General features: G+C 43.4%; 1 long non-coding RNA gene across 1 annotated transcript in view; it reads right to left on the minus strand.

The window, feature by feature from the left end:
- Positions 1-2,734: 2,734 nt before the first annotated feature.
- LOC136643923 (uncharacterized) overlaps positions 2,735-16,712 on the minus strand; it is a 28,554-nt gene continuing 14,576 nt past the window's right edge. Inside the window, exons 2-3 of the long non-coding RNA XR_010794070.1 lie at positions 7,895-7,963; positions 2,735-2,913 (exon numbers count right to left, since the gene is read on the minus strand). This is a non-coding gene — a long non-coding RNA (uncharacterized lncRNA). The remainder of the gene's footprint in view (positions 2,914-7,894; positions 7,964-16,712) is intronic.

A 16,712-nucleotide genomic window follows, 5' to 3' on the forward strand; every position in this document is an offset into this window, starting at 1 on the left:
CCTGCCACGTGCAGGATCTAAACAGCAAGGAAGAGAATGTATAGGGTCTTAAGCTATTTCTTGAAAATGCATCTGTTACCTGTCTTTTGACTCTTGAGCTTAATTTTCTCCTACTTGTTTAGCCTGTGACCATGATGTCCTCCTCTGTTCCTGTTCCATTACCTAATTGCCTAGCTGTGACTCTTTTCCTGATCAGAAAGACATTTTTTTAACATTACATTATCCATATGTTGGTCACCTTTGCAACCCAGTGCCAGAGGTTCTAGCATGAATGTAAATGGAAGGATCACCTATAGACAACAGATTACACATTTTTATTTTTATTTTTAATAAGCATTTTGGGTTTTCCAGAAAGTATATTATTTACAGTGAACTCTAAAATTTAATTTGGAGAAGAGGGAAGAGAGGCTGAGGTCAAAAAGAGTTGGCCTAATTACTGTAAGCAATGTTTTTGCTATGTTTACAAAACAGCTTGCAAACAGTGGTGGGTCTCAATACATTACAGCTGTGAGAAGCAAAAAAACATGATGTAATATTAATAAAGCAGTTTGCGTTTTTTTTTAAAGTATTTCCAAGGAATGGATCTGTAACTCAGGAAAGCTGTCTGGAGCATGGGAGAAAGGACCCACTCACACTGTATCTTTTGATAAGAAAAAAACGCCAAAGGTATACATACATTTATCTTAAAATTTGTGACAACGAGACTCGGTCATAATTTGCTTTAACTTCTGTATTACTTTCTTCTGATGTTCTTCATCTTTCTGACTGAATAAATCTCCATCATCTGCCCTAATGACTCTTGTGGGTCTCTTAGTTCTTCCATGCTTCCTTTCCTATCCATCATCTCCCATCCCCAATCCAACTTTCTCCTTCCAGCCAAAGCAACCTTCCTTCTTTTGGTTCATGGACTCTTCCCTGCCCAAGCTCTTTGTGCTTCTCCTCACCTCAGTTAAGGGGGGGGGGGGGGTGGTCAATCCTGGCAAGGAAAGCCTCCATCACAGTGGCCTGCCTCTCCAGGCAGGTGGTCAGTATTCATGCCCCCCACTACTCTGGCCAGCCTCCCACTGTACTGCAGCCCACCAGCCTGGAGGAGTATGAGAGCTTGGTCCTGGTTGCCTTTTCCAGTCACACGTCCCACGCCTGGAACAAGGATTAGCATGATGAGTTTCCCACTCATCTCCCAGTTCCAGTCCCCGAGGAGCTCCTGGGAGTTCTGAATTGCTACTTCTGTCTGGTCCTCAGGTGCCACATCCTTTCTGAAGCAGACACCCGAGTCCTCTGCAAAGAAAAAATTGCTTTGAATAACTGACTATAAAGTCCCTGACTTTGTCTTGTTTGCTGCCAAGGGTGAGAAAGGCATCTCTCCCTTAGCTGTTAGCTGTTTGGTGGCGCTTGCCAGACACCCAAAAGGCCATCCATCATCATACTATTCTAAGATCAACATTTTAAAAAGAAAAAAAGTGGAAAGAAAATGGCTTTTTTCCATTCATCATCTCTGAAGACGCGTTTCTAAAAACATGCTCATTGTTTTAGCAATGGTAAAAACTGCCCTTCATTCAAAGGGAGACGATCTAATGGTGTTGAATAATATGTCATTTCACTCACAGAACTGTTAAATTAAAATGCCACTGAGAGCTTATTTTCTATTGTTTACCCTCAAGCCCTTGACTTACACTGCACATTCAAAAGTAATTGGCAAAGACATCTCCTTCAGGCTGAACAATAGAATTTGAACAAGTTTGGGAGTGAGGGTGCCTGCATTTAATAACACTTTATGAGTAAAAATGAAACATACCCAAAGCTGCCAAATTCTGCCTGACATCAGTGCTATGTGTTCCTCCAGGTACTCACCTTCTATGAGTACTGTTAATTTCTATAAACAAGTTATGATACAATTGCCACAGTCACATATAAACATACTAGAACTTTGTATCACATGGTGGTGCAGTGGACAGTGGACTCAGGATCACGGCCCCCTTCTAGGAGAAAGCATAGCTTAGTGCCTTGGGCTGCCAAGTCAGAAGGACCCCCAACTCTGTGGTTTGGGAGGCAGGTCCTTGTGACATCATAAAGCAGGGCATGGTGATGTCACATAGATACACATTATTGACTTACCAATGGACTTTTTACTGATCCATTGACTGGAGCCCCACCACAGAGGGATAGGAACAAGGAAATAGAACCCATGAGAAAAAGTTTAACATTTTCAGAGGAACCAGTAGCATAGTCGGGAAGGGGGCAAAACAGTAAGAAGTGTAGGTGCCAGAATGACCCATGTAAGCAGCTCCTCCCACTGGCTGCCAGAGACATTTCGGGCAGCAACAGCAATGTGCAGGAGATGCCATGTGGTTCGGTGAATGCCTTCATGTTGCCATCACTGCCCGAAATGGCTCTGATAGTGAATGGGAAGGGCCACTTACACAGCACATTCCAGGAACTGCACTACTTACCATTCTCCCTCTCTAGCTACAGTACTGAGAGGAACATTCCCTTTTTTTCCCCTCAGACTGATGAGTGATTGGTTGGTAACCTTCAATCTCGAAAGACTATGGTATAAGCCTACAGCACCTGGTATTCCCAAGCGGTCTCCCATCCAAGTACTAACCAGGCCTGACCCTGCTTAGCTTCCAAGATCAGATGAGATCAGGCATGTGCAGGGATGAGTGAAATAACTTCTTAAAGCATGGTTTTAAAATATTATTGCAGCAAATTACATTACTGCAGAACTCCAGCTGCATCATCCCATCTCCTCCTCATCCTCCCGCTGTCCTTTCAGGGATGTTCTTCCAGGAAATGGAGTAGCAGGCCGGCAGGCCACGTGTTGAATGAAAGGGGCGGGATTCAGGCTAAAGCTGCTTCCTATGTCCCAAACCACACAGAACCACACATTTCGAAAAGACACTGTAGCAGGACCTGTGAATAAAAATATGTAGCTCATCTTCAGTGACTCACTGTAGGAAATACTTTAAACAAGACAACATACTAATCAAAACAATGACCACCAACCAAGAATAGAAAAGCATCCCAAGATCTTACTGTGCTTTACCAAAGTTATAAAACGTGAAGAATTTTGGGCAAAACTTGTTTCAGCTATGAACGCAAAATTTATCTGTGACTGTCCGATTTTTTTAACTTATGTTGTTGGCCTAGCTGATACTCCTCTATCTATGACTTAAGGCTTTTGCAAGAAACTCCTACCTCATAACTGAAAGCTGTAGAGAGAGGCGGGACCAATGGAGCCATTCTCCACCATATCCTATCTTCCTTGTCAGGCTGCAAAGCCTGACATGGAGGCTCTTATGTCTGTGCTGGCAAAATAACCTGCATAGACTTGAGAAGCCCCATTGTAGGGTCTGGGCTTTCCCCGGGGGAAGGGGACAAAAATCTCCTTCCCCCAGGGAGACCTCCAGTGGCCTTGGCATTGCTGCTGGATACAGCAGTAGCCATTTTGGCGCCACCGCACCAACATGTCACCCCCATTGCGGACCTCCTCCCATGCAGTGTGCGGGACAACACCTCAGGTGGTTGGCATGGCAATGCCCCATTGCCCTGCCCCGCTGGTTTTTTGGAGATAACTTTTGATAGAATGAATAGCAATATTTCTGTTTGTTTCATTGCATTCTGCATTAAATTACCCATCAAAATGATATTAACATGATGGCATTATTAAAAAATATCAAGATTTTAAAACATTTTAACCAAGTAGTCATGACAACCCCCCTGTCTGCATCATCCAGTGTGGCCCTCATCCTGCAACTCCCTTAGCAACACCACTGTATAATTATGTTCTTACATGTTTTAAACCAACCCCCCAATGTTTTAAACCATGTTTTAACATGTTTTAAACATGTTAATTATGTTTACATAAGAACAATTATGTTCTTACATGTTTTAAACCAACCCCCCCCCCAAATTAGGAGTAATGCATGAAGGCGTCAACACCATTCAGCAAGCCACTGCAGCTTCTGTTAAAATATTCTGGTTCCACCCAGATTATTAGGGTCCTTCTGGTGAATTTGCCTGAGATTGGGAGGTGGGGGGGGATTTCCTGCACCTCTAAACATGTTTAATTTTGTTCAAGCCTTCTACAAAGTCTGTGTGGCCCTGCCTAGTAAGTATCTAAATACCATGTCCATATAAATAAGATATAGATTGGGGAGGTTTGGATAATTGGGGATTTATGTGCTCTTTAAAAGTGCAAGGAAGACCAAAATAATTGCTTTCGCCCTCATGGGCTCTGCATTAAGGTAACTGACTAAAGGCATCTTTAGCTGAAAATATCTAAATCAATTATTTCCTAGTATAGCCTGCCTCAAAGGGATCATTTTAATTAGGGTACCAGCATTAGTGGAGATTGCAGATTTATTTCAAGTGAACTTTCTCACTTTACAAATCCCTTTTGGATATTATGCTTATTTTGCATTCTCATTCTTCCTTCCAATTTGTGTTTTTGATATGAAAATGTACAGTATTCAACACTGATTACAGCATGTATAATTCGCCCACAATGTCAAACTTAATGAAGGACATCTGTTGAAAATGTTTAAGTACATTAATTGTGTTTGCCACGAGGACTATACATATTCATTCAAAACCATTTCAAGGCTGTTCTCTACACAGAATGAAGGATTGTGAAGATCTAAAGTTAACTGACACAAACATATAATATTTGGTTTGAACAAAAAGTAATGCACTTAAATAAAGAGCAAATAATACTATCTGTTGGGGAAGAAGCCAACAGAGAGTCCAAGATGACGAGCAGCACATGGACAGGTCACTCTTATTGTACAATGAAGTCATCCTTACTATATTATGAGGTTATTCTTGGATATTACTTAGGTCAGTATTTCATAAGGGATAGCACTTTTGTGTAGCATGCTCCTTTCTTAGCATCCGCTAAACAGGCAGGAGTTGTGGTCTGGAAAAAAAACGTCCTGATGACTACCAGAAGCTAAGTAAGTTCAATCCTGAGTCATTGATAAACTGTTGTGACCTTCAGTGGCAGAGAGGAGGTCACTGTTAAGCTGTTACTTGCCATGGTGGAATAGCAGTTTGGAATGTGGAGAATCTTGGCGAGAGGAAGGATAACACCTGGAAAATCTCTTGCTGATGTGATTTGTGTGGCTTGCCTGTGGAAGGCTCTGAGTGTTCCTTCAGTGTTCCTGTCCACTGAAGGATAACAGCTGCTGGAGTTTGAAGGGTTCTATATACACACATATATAACAACATTGTAAGACCCTTACTGGCCTTTACAAAAAAAGGAAAGGGATAGCAACAGAATCCCGATCACCCAATTAAAGAGGTGTTCGGAGTTTGTTTTGCCTGGCCGGGACACGAGAGTCCAGCCCCTCCCCAAGGGGGAGGTGATGGGGGCGGGGTCTGGCAGCTACAACGGACCTTTGAAAGGGGACAAGACCCAGCCCTCTTCCTCCTTGTGCACGTGGGCACCACGGGAATACCCGCCCGCCCTAGAGGCAGTCTGAGTTTAACTGGTCACCATTTGGGGCCGGGTAGGAATTTTTTGCTGCCTGCCAAGATTGGCCGAGGGCAGGCAGTTTTTTCGCCTACCCCAGACTGTTATGGGCCTGGGGGTTACATTCCCCCGTTTGCAAGCTGCCATTGGTCACTTTAAGAGGGCAGGTGGTGCGGGTTAGGAGGCGTGAATGGGACTCTGGCATGCACCTTCAGGTGGCATAGGCAGGGCAGAACCCTATTTCAGTCCTCAGGGGCTTGGCGGCACGAGGACGTAGACGGGGCCCTGGCCGGGACCGCGGGGCACACCTCAGAGGCTCAGCAGCTCGAGGGGTGCAGTCTGCGGTCCAGCTGCCTTCCCCTTAAGGGATAGACATGGATGAGACGCGCTGTCCCAGCAGCGGGGCGCGACTTGGAGTCGGGTGCATGCCCGCCTGGGGGCAGAGGTTTCTGGTACCGCCCAGAGGTCCCTCCCCGCACCACAGGGGCTTTTGCTGCCTCGGATGCTGCAGGTCTCAGCCTCTGCTTCTCTTGGTAGCATGAAATAAAGTTGCCCTTTCTCCCATATCTGTTGTCTCGAGTGTTCATTGGGCAGTGCGGAAACAAAACTAAGGAATTCTGCAGGCCCAAAGTTCAAAATATGGGCAACACTTGTTCCAGGAGCTCAGAATCACAATGCAGAATAATGGTACTACTGATCTTCTCTTGCTAGACACAGGTCAGCCTGAATCCAAACGGTACTTGAATTAGGCACAAATTTTGCTACCCTTCCATCACTACCTTTCATGCACAGTTTAGCCATGATCAGACAGAAGGATCAGCAGACCCCAGAATTTCAGGATGTGATGCAAAAGGAAGTACCATTTCAATAATTGATAGATGTTACCAATCATCCCTCTCCTCTGTGGCAAAAGTAGAAGGAGAGAAGAGTAGACAAATGACACACCCAGGACAGAATGTAATACTGTGTTGGTACTCCAAAGCTACACAACTTGCAGCATAGTCCCCAAGACTGGGCTTGGCAACCACATTAATTGGGTGTATTGTTGACAATACATGTAAGTTGGACATACAGTTACCTCCATGTGATTTTTATGCTTCCAAGAAAGGACATAATGGTGTTTAAGTATTTGCCATCTTTCTATAAACTATAACCAAGGTAAGTAACTTAGGTAAAAAATAGTCAACTAACAATAAAACAGCATTGCTATCATTACGTAAAAGAAGCACTCAAAGGTCAAGCACAGCAGCAGATAGACTTAATTTGAAAGCAGTATCCAGAGTAGACCCATTGTAATAAAACAGGCATCAGATACCAAACAATGGTGAGGCCATTTGGACTACTCCTGGGAGGCTAGTCCAAATTATAAATGAACTGCCTTCATCATTATGCTTGGGAAAATTCAAATTAGGGATTCAGTATTGCTTCAGAGCTGGCTTAAAAACAGAATACAGAACAGACCACACTGTACTAGCAAAGTTGCAGGGGAACCAAGGCTCCTTGCATAAAAGAAAGATGGTGCTCCTGCGCTTATGTGCTCCTGCCACTGATGGGGTCTAATCTTGGCCTGACTGACTCTTGATACGTAAGAGGGGCTGCTCACTGGCCACCAATAAGAGCCAGCTGATAGATCCCCTCTCCTCAGACACTGAGGGAGTTTCTGAGGTTACTGCAAGAGAGAGGTTGTAGGAGTCTAGAAGGGACCAGGTAATCATATGAAAATAGAAAACCACACTGAGAACCCAATCCTATCCCCCACGATGCTATAGCATGCAGCTGCACCAGAAAGGTACATGCCGCATGCTATTGTGGGGAAGGTGACCTGAAGGCAAGTGGAAAGCAAGAAATATTTTTACTTACCTCCATATAAGCCTACAGGCCACCTATAGGTTTCCTCAGACATATGCCAGCCATTTGGTGGCATACGTCCAAGGAGAGAAAAGGGATGGAGAGGTTTAGGAAAGAGGGAATAAGATCTGGCATATGTATTGGCCTCCAGATTCACTCCCTCTCTACCCAAACATGCCCCATCACTCCCTCTCCCCACCCACCAACTGCCTCCTGCGCTGACCTACCTGCCCTAGAGGAGGTTTCTTGCAATGGCAATGTGCACTACTTTGCAGTAGTGGCTCAAAAATGGCTACTGGCAGCATGCCCCGTGTGTCACCCGAGGCCTCTGCTACTGTCCCACCTCTATAAATAAGTTGATATATTTGGGCTGTGAAACTTTCATTTTTCATACCGCAAATATTGCTAACACCTGCCTCAAAGGTCTTTTAACAGCACAATAAAACATTCACAAAGACACTGCCACTGGATAGTTAATCCAGAATTGCTTTCTGGCAGCCCCTTGCCACATTTACTGAAATAAAAGCAAAGGATCCATTTTAGTTCAGCAACTAGCCATTCAGTAATATGTACCCTCAAACTGCTGCCCTGCTATGCATCTGTGGGACTCAGAATGTTCATTCTCCTGTGTCCAGTCAGTATCTGGATATGAGGGGTGACATATGCCATGAAGATCCAAAGGAAACCAACATGGAAAGCTGGATTAGAAATCTGTACACGATCTGCTCCAAGACACATATTCTTATGTGCAGTCATTGCACTTGGTGCTTCCTTAGTAATCTTGCTTGAACTAGGCTCAAGTAGGTACTTCTCCCACTTTGCTTCTAAAATATTGGTATGTGGCTAATGTCAAGGTAGATGAAGCCTACAGTTCCCCACTTGGGCCTGATAAAATCACAACGGCCCTGATACGAGCAGCCTCTGCTCTGCAGCAACTGCCCCTCTCACTGTGATACAGCACAGAGATTACAAGGTAAGACTTTTGCCCAGAGGAGAAATATATATTTTATAATCATTTCATCGTATAAAACAGAATAGTTTAATTTCATTTTGCCTTCCAAATCCAGTGGTTATGTTTGTCACTACTAGGTATCTGGCATCTGAAAACCATAATTACAGTGCAGGATCAGTTAATAGAGCTATTTGTTAATATCCAGAAGCCAGAAGTGTTTAACTGTTTCTTTCAGAAGGCTTTCTTCAGGCAGAAGTTCTTCCCCCAAATAGGGGTATATGTGCATATATCAGGACATTCAGATGTCATAAGAACATAAGAACATAAGAACAGCCCCGCTGGATCAGGCCATAGGCCCATCTAGTCCAGCTTCCTGTATCTCACAGCGGCCCACCAAATGCCCCAGGGAGCACACCAGATAACAAGAGACCTCATCCTGGTGCCCTCCCTTGCATCAAATGGCTGTGGAAGAATGTGCCAGGCAGGTCATTGTTGGCCAACATGAAAGAAAAAAATCATCCAATATTGAATCCAAAATTCAATATCATGACTTTTGACTTCCCATAAATTAAAATCAAACCTCAGATGTCTGTTGGCAATGTGTAACCACCTGTTTGGTTTCCTTAAATAACTTTGGGACATGGACCTTTTGGGACATGGCTGTTTAAATTTTATTGACAAGGAATTTGTTGCCATGCAAGCTAACACAATACAGTTTAACATTGGCTCTGGCAGCACAAATCTATGTGTGTCTACTTAGAAGTAGAAGTGGGCAGGAGGTCTGGTCTAGAGGGTAGAGCCTCCGTCTGCCTGAAGATAACATCCACAAGGTCGCCAGTTCGAGGCCACCGGCACTGTGCGACCTTGAAGCAGCTGACAAGCTGAAGCCGAGCTATTCCATCTGCTCTGAGCGTGGGAGGATGGAGGCCAGAATGTGAAGCCAGATCGGAATGAAACACCTGAATGTGGTGGTTCTTGAAAGAAAGAACCTTCTTTCAAAAATTGTAAAAATCCCTATTTAATAAGGGATTTAAATAAAGCCTGCCTATGTAAACCGCCTTGAATAAAGTCTTGAATAAAGACCAAGAAAGGCGGTATATAAATACCTGTTATTATTATTATTATTATTATTATTATAAGTAAATCGTACTGGTTCAATGGAGCTTACTCCCAGGTAAGAATACACAGCAGTGATTCTCAAACGTTTTAGCACCAGGACTCACTTTTTAGAGTGACACTCTATCAGAATCCACCAGAAGTGACGTCATTTCCAGGTTGATGACATCATCAAGCAGGACAATTTTAACACCTCCCATACAACAGAATCAAATCAATAAATTAAGTCAAGAACCCTCCTAACCCTTCCAAGCAGTTGTTGATCTATTTAAAAAAAATTCCCCAAACATTCCAAAGGCTGCAGACCTATCCATATTTACCTGGGAGTAAGCCCCACTGACTGTTATTGTTAAAGCATATACATAGTCGCCAACAGGCAACAGCCAAAAGTACAAATCTGTAACATTTCCCCAGATTCAGTCACATACCATGGTACTATCAAAGCTATTAAAAATAAAATGCACATTGAGTGGGGAGCCACCTAAAACTGGCCCACAACCCACCTAGTGGGTCCTGACCCACAGTTTGAGAAACACTGGTAGAGTATATGTTTTAGATTTTTGAGCCCTTTTATGATAGGTAGCAATTTAAATATTTTCTTGGTCTGCAAACCACTTTGTAAACTTTTTTGTTGAAAAGCAGTATATAAATCTTGTTGTTGTTGATAATATAGCTTTGCAGCCTAAATTCACGAACTGCTGCTGTTTTGTGGTCAACTTGGAAAAGACAGCTACTCCATCAATTTCAGAACAGTGTAGCAAAATACAAAATATTGCTGTTACCATTAAATTAGCCAACTACAGAACAATGTATAATGGACAACAGAGAAATTGACTTTATTTGCTACATTCTGGAATGATTTATTTCAGGACAACATCTGGTCCTACGTGTGGGTTTTTTTTCCTGTGTTATAATGATTCTTTAAGTGTTATCTGAATCATTTATGGGTATATTTATTCTATGTATATTTCAGTAATTTTCTTAAAGAGCAGCTTGTGTATACTTTAACTGCAGAGTAAACCCATCAAGCTGGGCTAAGCAATCATTTCCATGAGAACTGTTATGACACTAATATTACAGGGGTAGAATGGGGAGGGGGAGACGGGGACTGAATTATTATGCAGCTTTCAGAGAAGCAGCCCAATCTACCAAGAACCAGCAACCACTCATTTGTTTTATACTGCTTTCTGCATGTAATGTGCCCAGAATTCAACAGGAAGCATTTGGCACCATGCTCTACACTTAGGATAATGATCACACAAGAGTAAGACATCTGTCCATATCAAACTGCCAGCATGGAGAGGGATTTCCATGATGTCAAAATCAGCTTGCATCTCAGACTGAGAAGAGCCAATCAGCCTAGAAGCAAGAAGCATTTATTTTGCACCTTTCATCCCATTTCTAGTGAAGAGTTGTCAAAAGTTTCTCAGTTCTGACCTTAAAAATACTATAGCATAAAGATGCCCTATCATTAACACTTTCAGTACTGCAATGATGCACGATGAATCAGACATGTTCTTTTTCCTTTGGAACCACTGCCTCAGTTTTTCTCCCCCTCCCCCACAATGGCTGTGAAGGGGATGGGGAGGGGCTACTTGCATGCCACAGTGAGGCTCTCTGCAAAATTTAGTGCTTTGCTCCCTACACCCCCTCTAGCTATGCCACCAACTCCAGCTATATTTAAGTTTTTATTTGATATGCTGCTTTTTGCACTTCAGGCCCCAGGCCTTCAGCAGAACAGAAGTTCCACTGTTGCAAATGGCCATACGGCAGCATGTACAATGCCACGCCAGCAGCAGTTTTAAAGCTGCCACAGCAAATGCCAACAGTGTCAGCAGCACACTACCATGGCCAGCTACTCCCAGGAGTGCAGGTTAATCAGTGTAGGAGACACACAGTGGAAAGAATAGGGCACGGAGGGGAGGAATGGAGAGGTGGCTGGGTGGGGAGGGGGAATGGAAAGAGGCAGATCAGGAGAAGGAAGGGTGGGTCCTGCCAGCAGTGCCTTGTGCAGGATCCTATCCCCATCTCTTCTCTCTCCCTTACTTTCCTCAGACTTACATCTGCAAAATAGCTGGCACAGATCTGAGAATACTCAGGGGGGAGAGCAGAGGCTTACCACAAGGTAAAGGAATGAAATTTCCCCTAAATGAAAGAAGTCTTTCCTTTGCAGAATGTATTGTACACCCCATTAGAGTAGCTGTATTAACACTGGGAAAGTCAGGATTAGCCTGTAAATGTAACATTAAAGAATAAAATTGAAAACAATTATGCTCATAATTCTGAACTCAGGTGCAAAGATCTTACAACTGCTTTTTCAGTGCATCCAAAGCAATGCCTTCCTATTGAAAAAAAACAACAAAACATTAATATTCTGAATCGAGGCCCCCAGCCTCTTTTGGCATACCCAAGCCAGCCCAGCCATGAGGCAGATTGAAGCAGTTGCTTTGAACAGTGGCCTGAAGGTGGCAGAGAACTGATGAGGGGTGCCCTGCACCCCACATCACCAGCTGTTGCTCTCTGACCCCTGACACAACCAGCCACTTCACCCTGCACTTTGATCCTCTTGTTACTTACTGAGAGGGAATGAAGGGGTTGGACGATTGGGAAAGCAGCATCCACCTCTTCTCCCTACACATCTGCATTCCCCAGCATTTATGGTGGCAGCACTGGAGGAAGGAGGAGGCAGAGCAATTCTACTCTGACTGCTCCTTTTCAGGAGATCTGTCTTGAGCAGGTGAGCAAAAATAAAGCAGAGGCGGAGCAACCCCTCCCACACTCCCTTTACCTTTAGCTGCTCCACCTGCTGCTTCTCACCTTGTATGCCCTCAAGTGCATAGGATGGCTAGAGCATGCTGAGCTCTCTGTATGCACCATCCGCCCAGTATTTGAAGAAGCAGCTGGGCAGGAACCAGCAGACAACTGAACTTAAAGTACGAAAGGCATGACATAGTGCTCCCCTCCCCACTGCTTCTTTCTCCTTTCCTTGCCCAGTCCGCTTTAAACAATCAGGCAGGCAAGCAGGAGACAGTGGAAGAGGTGATGCTCAGGCTGAAACAAAGACAGGGAGCATCCTCAATCTGAATATATGGTCATTCTCCTCTTAAGGGGCAACATGCCCATATAGACTACTGTCATTTCACTCTTATTGGTAGCATAAATGACTATGGGCCCAATCTTATCCAACTTTCCAGCTCTGGTGTACTCACAATGCAACCCCATGGTAAAGGAACACATGTTCCCACTCCTTGAGAAGGCCCCAGTGACTGCCCCTCCACTACAGGATGCAGCACGCACCCCACTGCACCAGAACTGGAAAATTGGATAGGACTGGGCCCTGTGTGAGCACATCACAAACTGCCTTCCCTGTCCAGTGTCCTTTAAAATAGGAAGAAAATTAAAAGAAAAATAACAAAAATAAAGATTTTCCCTTCACTTTTGAATATATGCTATAGTAAGCCCAAACTTTCCCATGCGCCAGTACATAACAAATTATTTTTGAAGATACGCTTTGTAGCTTCTCTAATGAGAAGCTTATCACTTTCCTGGAATGGATTTACTTCAGGACACAAAGTTCTAAGCCCTCCACTGCACTTAAATATGACAGACTGCACAGAAACGTTTCATAAAAGCACAAACATAACTAGCTTCCCATCATTTTCTTTTTGTTCGCTGCATTCACTTCAACATGCATGTAATTAGTGGTTAATAACAGAACCGGCTGTATGTAATGAACCAAATGTCATTCTAGATGGACGAAAAGCATTTAAACTGAGCAACTTAAAATTTGTAGTGGTTGCTTTGTGTCTCAGGCCAAACCAAATGCGCAGCTATTCCTTGGGAAAATACATCTGTGAGTCACATCCATGAGGCATGCCCATGAGTTTCAGCCGAAATGGGATTTGCGACCACACGTTCACTACAATCCAGAACTTTCTTTGCGGCAAGTACCACATAAGTACTATACTTATGTACCACATTAAGTATTGCTTCCTAACACGCACTTATTCCATGGAAAATGCCCTTTGCCACATGAGTATCTATAAGTGTATTGCGGTAACTGTAATTGTATTGCAGGAACTTGGAAGCTTCTGTCAGACTAATAGCAGTGCTATTTCCATACTCATGGTTCCCTACCACTGTTCCCTACCACTGTAGCCTGCCACTGTAGTTCAGTTGCTGTCCAAAACCAGAATCACAGAATGCTGTCCCCAGTCACCCCCCTTGGGGTTACCCTTTGGGGTCTCCCCTTGGTGTCTGAAGGCAGCCTCCCCACTTCTCCAGTGGCCTTCTAAGACCTCTGGAGGGCCTTTAGAGGTCGCTTTTGGTTTTCATCATGATGTTTAATGACCTCCAGAAACCTCAGAAGGCCTCCGCAGGGCTGGAGGAGACTGCACACAGCTGCTCCGACTTTCAGAAAGCTTCCAGATGGCGGCTGAATGCAGTAGGGGGGTGGATGGTGGCAGAGGGTGCCTAGAGATGCTGGCCCTGGAGATGTGGTGTTCTGGGGCATTTGCCCCCCTTGAACCACCCCAGGTATGCCAGTGCTGTGCTTCGTGTTACCTGTGCTTTGTGCCTGCCACTATCACCACATTTTTACATTTTCTTTGTAAATATTCAGTCAGTGATACAAATGACAACTGCATATTTAAAAAAATGTTGGCTTCTGTAGGAGGTATGGCAAGAGGAAAAAGAGGAAGCAGAGAGGAAAGAGGACACCTGGATGCATCCTCCACCTGCTGTAATTTCTTACCCCCATTCCATTCTAATCTATGTATCAGTAACAACTCATCAATGTTAAAGCATTTGTGAGGATCCCACTAACTTCATTCCTACTTCAATAGTAGGTTTACCTCTAATTCAGTGAATAATCCTCCAGAAACATTCCCTCAAATTGGTTCAGGAGGAGTGTATACATAGATGAACAAAAGAGATTTCCCATTTGGTTTTAAGTCCCAAAGGAAGTTACTATATATGTAAGGAAGCATATCCATAAGCTATGTGTAACCAGCAGCAGGACAGAGTTTGCTGAAGGGTAGGATACCTCTGAAATTTCTAAGGGAATCATTAATATGGCTCTCCAGTGCAAGAGAAGAATCAGGGTTCCCTGCAAATTTCTAAAGCATTTTGTAAGCATCTATTTATTTCATGTATTTATCAGCTTTCTCACAGGTCAAAAGACAACATGTTTTCATGGCCACTAAAGAAACCATAGTCACAACCCAAAGACAGTTGAATATGAATCTTGTTCACACTGGTGGCAACTGTTATGCCTGTAAAGATATGACTTGGCTATGAAATCATGATTCATTGCTCTTATAGTGCAGTGGTTCTCAAACTTTTAGCACTGGGACCCACTTTTTAGAATGAGAAACTGTCAGGACTCACAGGAAGTGATGTCATGACTGGAAGTGACAGGAAAATTTCTAACAATCCTAGGCTGCAATCCTACCCACACTTATCCAGGAGTAAGTCCCATTTATTATCATTGTTAAAAGCATATCTGTAGTAGCCTGTTCAAAGTACAGATCTGTCACATGTCCTCAAATGCAGTCACAGACCACGGTAGCATCAAATCTAAAATATTAAAAATAAAATATTGAAATGAATGGGGACCCACCTGAAATTGGTTTGCGACTCACCTAGTGGATCCCGACCCACAGTTTGAGAAACACTGTATAGTGTGATTCAGTCATACCTGTGATCAGTGTACGCTACATGCAAATACAGCATCATGGATTTCATAATAAACCCAATAGTACACTATTTCTTTACAGCAGGGGTGCAATTGCCAATATCAGGCATGTCTGCACATAAAGTAAAGACATATGAGGCCAAGCTGGATGATAATCACATCATCAGTAAGCATATGGGAGCCCCAAGAATGGGGTGCATGTACCCACAGAATTGGACAGGAAAGCACAATTGCTACCAGCTGTGTGAATCAGTCCTTGGTCCATTGAAATCAACAGAACTTATATACATAACTGAACATATTGAAGACCTATTGACTTCAATCACATCTAGGTATGCCTATCTTTTGGCAGATTGATAGTTCAATCTTAGGCATGTCTGCTTGGAAAAATGGCCCATTATAGTCAGTGGGATTTATTCCTAGATAAATGTGGATAGGATTGCAGCCAAACAGCCTCATCTTATGCATGAATACTCAGAAGTGTCCCATTAGAGACAGTGGGGCTTACTCTCAGAAAAGGGTGGATAGGATTGGGCTGAAAGTTCCTTAATAGCAGCTGCATAACTGCAAGCAGTCAATATGTTTATGTGCCAATTTACACTGTACATTTTCAGACTATTCTGCGGTTCTCTAATATTTAGTCAAAAAAGAAGAAAACGTTTTGTTTTTTGGGGGTTGCCTTTGGAAGAAATAGTTACACAATGTAATACTAATAAATCTCACACAGTTGCTATTTTAAAAAATATTTGTTTTTAAAGATGTTCTTCTGCCTCTTTCTCATATTTCATTTTAATGTGTCTTTCCAAGAATTTCACATGACTCAGAATGAGGAAATATGAATCCTCATGCTTCTTCATTTTGCTCTTATTTTCTTCCAGAGTAAAACATGAAGCCTCAAGCTGAAGGTTGGACTAGATAATGCATCAGGTCCATTCAGTATTCCTTCATAGCCCCACTCCCTCCCTCAAGAGCCCAGTGACAGGCACGCACTCAGCTCTGTCTTGCCAGCTGTGGTTGGAAACCGATCTATAACTCAAAGTGGATTAAAGAACTAGATGACCCATCACACATCTCTTGTTCCAAAAGAAAACGAAAAACAAAGAAGGATGAAATGATGAATAAAGGCCTAACCAAACTCCAGCAGCCATTTTTGTCACAGAAGTGACAAAAGTGATTGGGGCAGAGAAGGAATGAGAAAGAAGAGAGATCACCCGCATATTGCTTTTCTGCTCCACAGCCACATTTCTGTGCCCTCTCCCCTGAGTTCCAAAGCTTCGTTCGGTATAGTAAATAGACATTTAGTACCCCTGCTTAGCTTATGCAAGAACCAGCCATTACCAGAAATGGGAGGTATATGTAAATCTCCTAAATCCCCATCCATTCCTTGCTCTACCCTGGTGAAAGTTATCTGGGCTCACTATAATTTTAGAATCTCAGTTCCCAGAATCTCAGTTCCAAAAACTAAATGTGGAACCTCAGTTCATATAATTTAGGGCGCAATCCTAACCAACTTTCCAGCACCGAGGTAAGGGCAATGCAACTCCAAGGTAAGGGAACAAACATTCCCTTACCTTGAGGAGGCCTCCGTGACTGCCCCCCAACTGCAGGATGCAGCACATGCCCCACTG

The sequence above is a fragment of the Tiliqua scincoides genome, chromosome 3 (assembly GCF_035046505.1).
Source record: "Tiliqua scincoides isolate rTilSci1 chromosome 3, rTilSci1.hap2, whole genome shotgun sequence".
Taxonomy (NCBI): Eukaryota; Metazoa; Chordata; class Lepidosauria; order Squamata; family Scincidae; genus Tiliqua; species Tiliqua scincoides.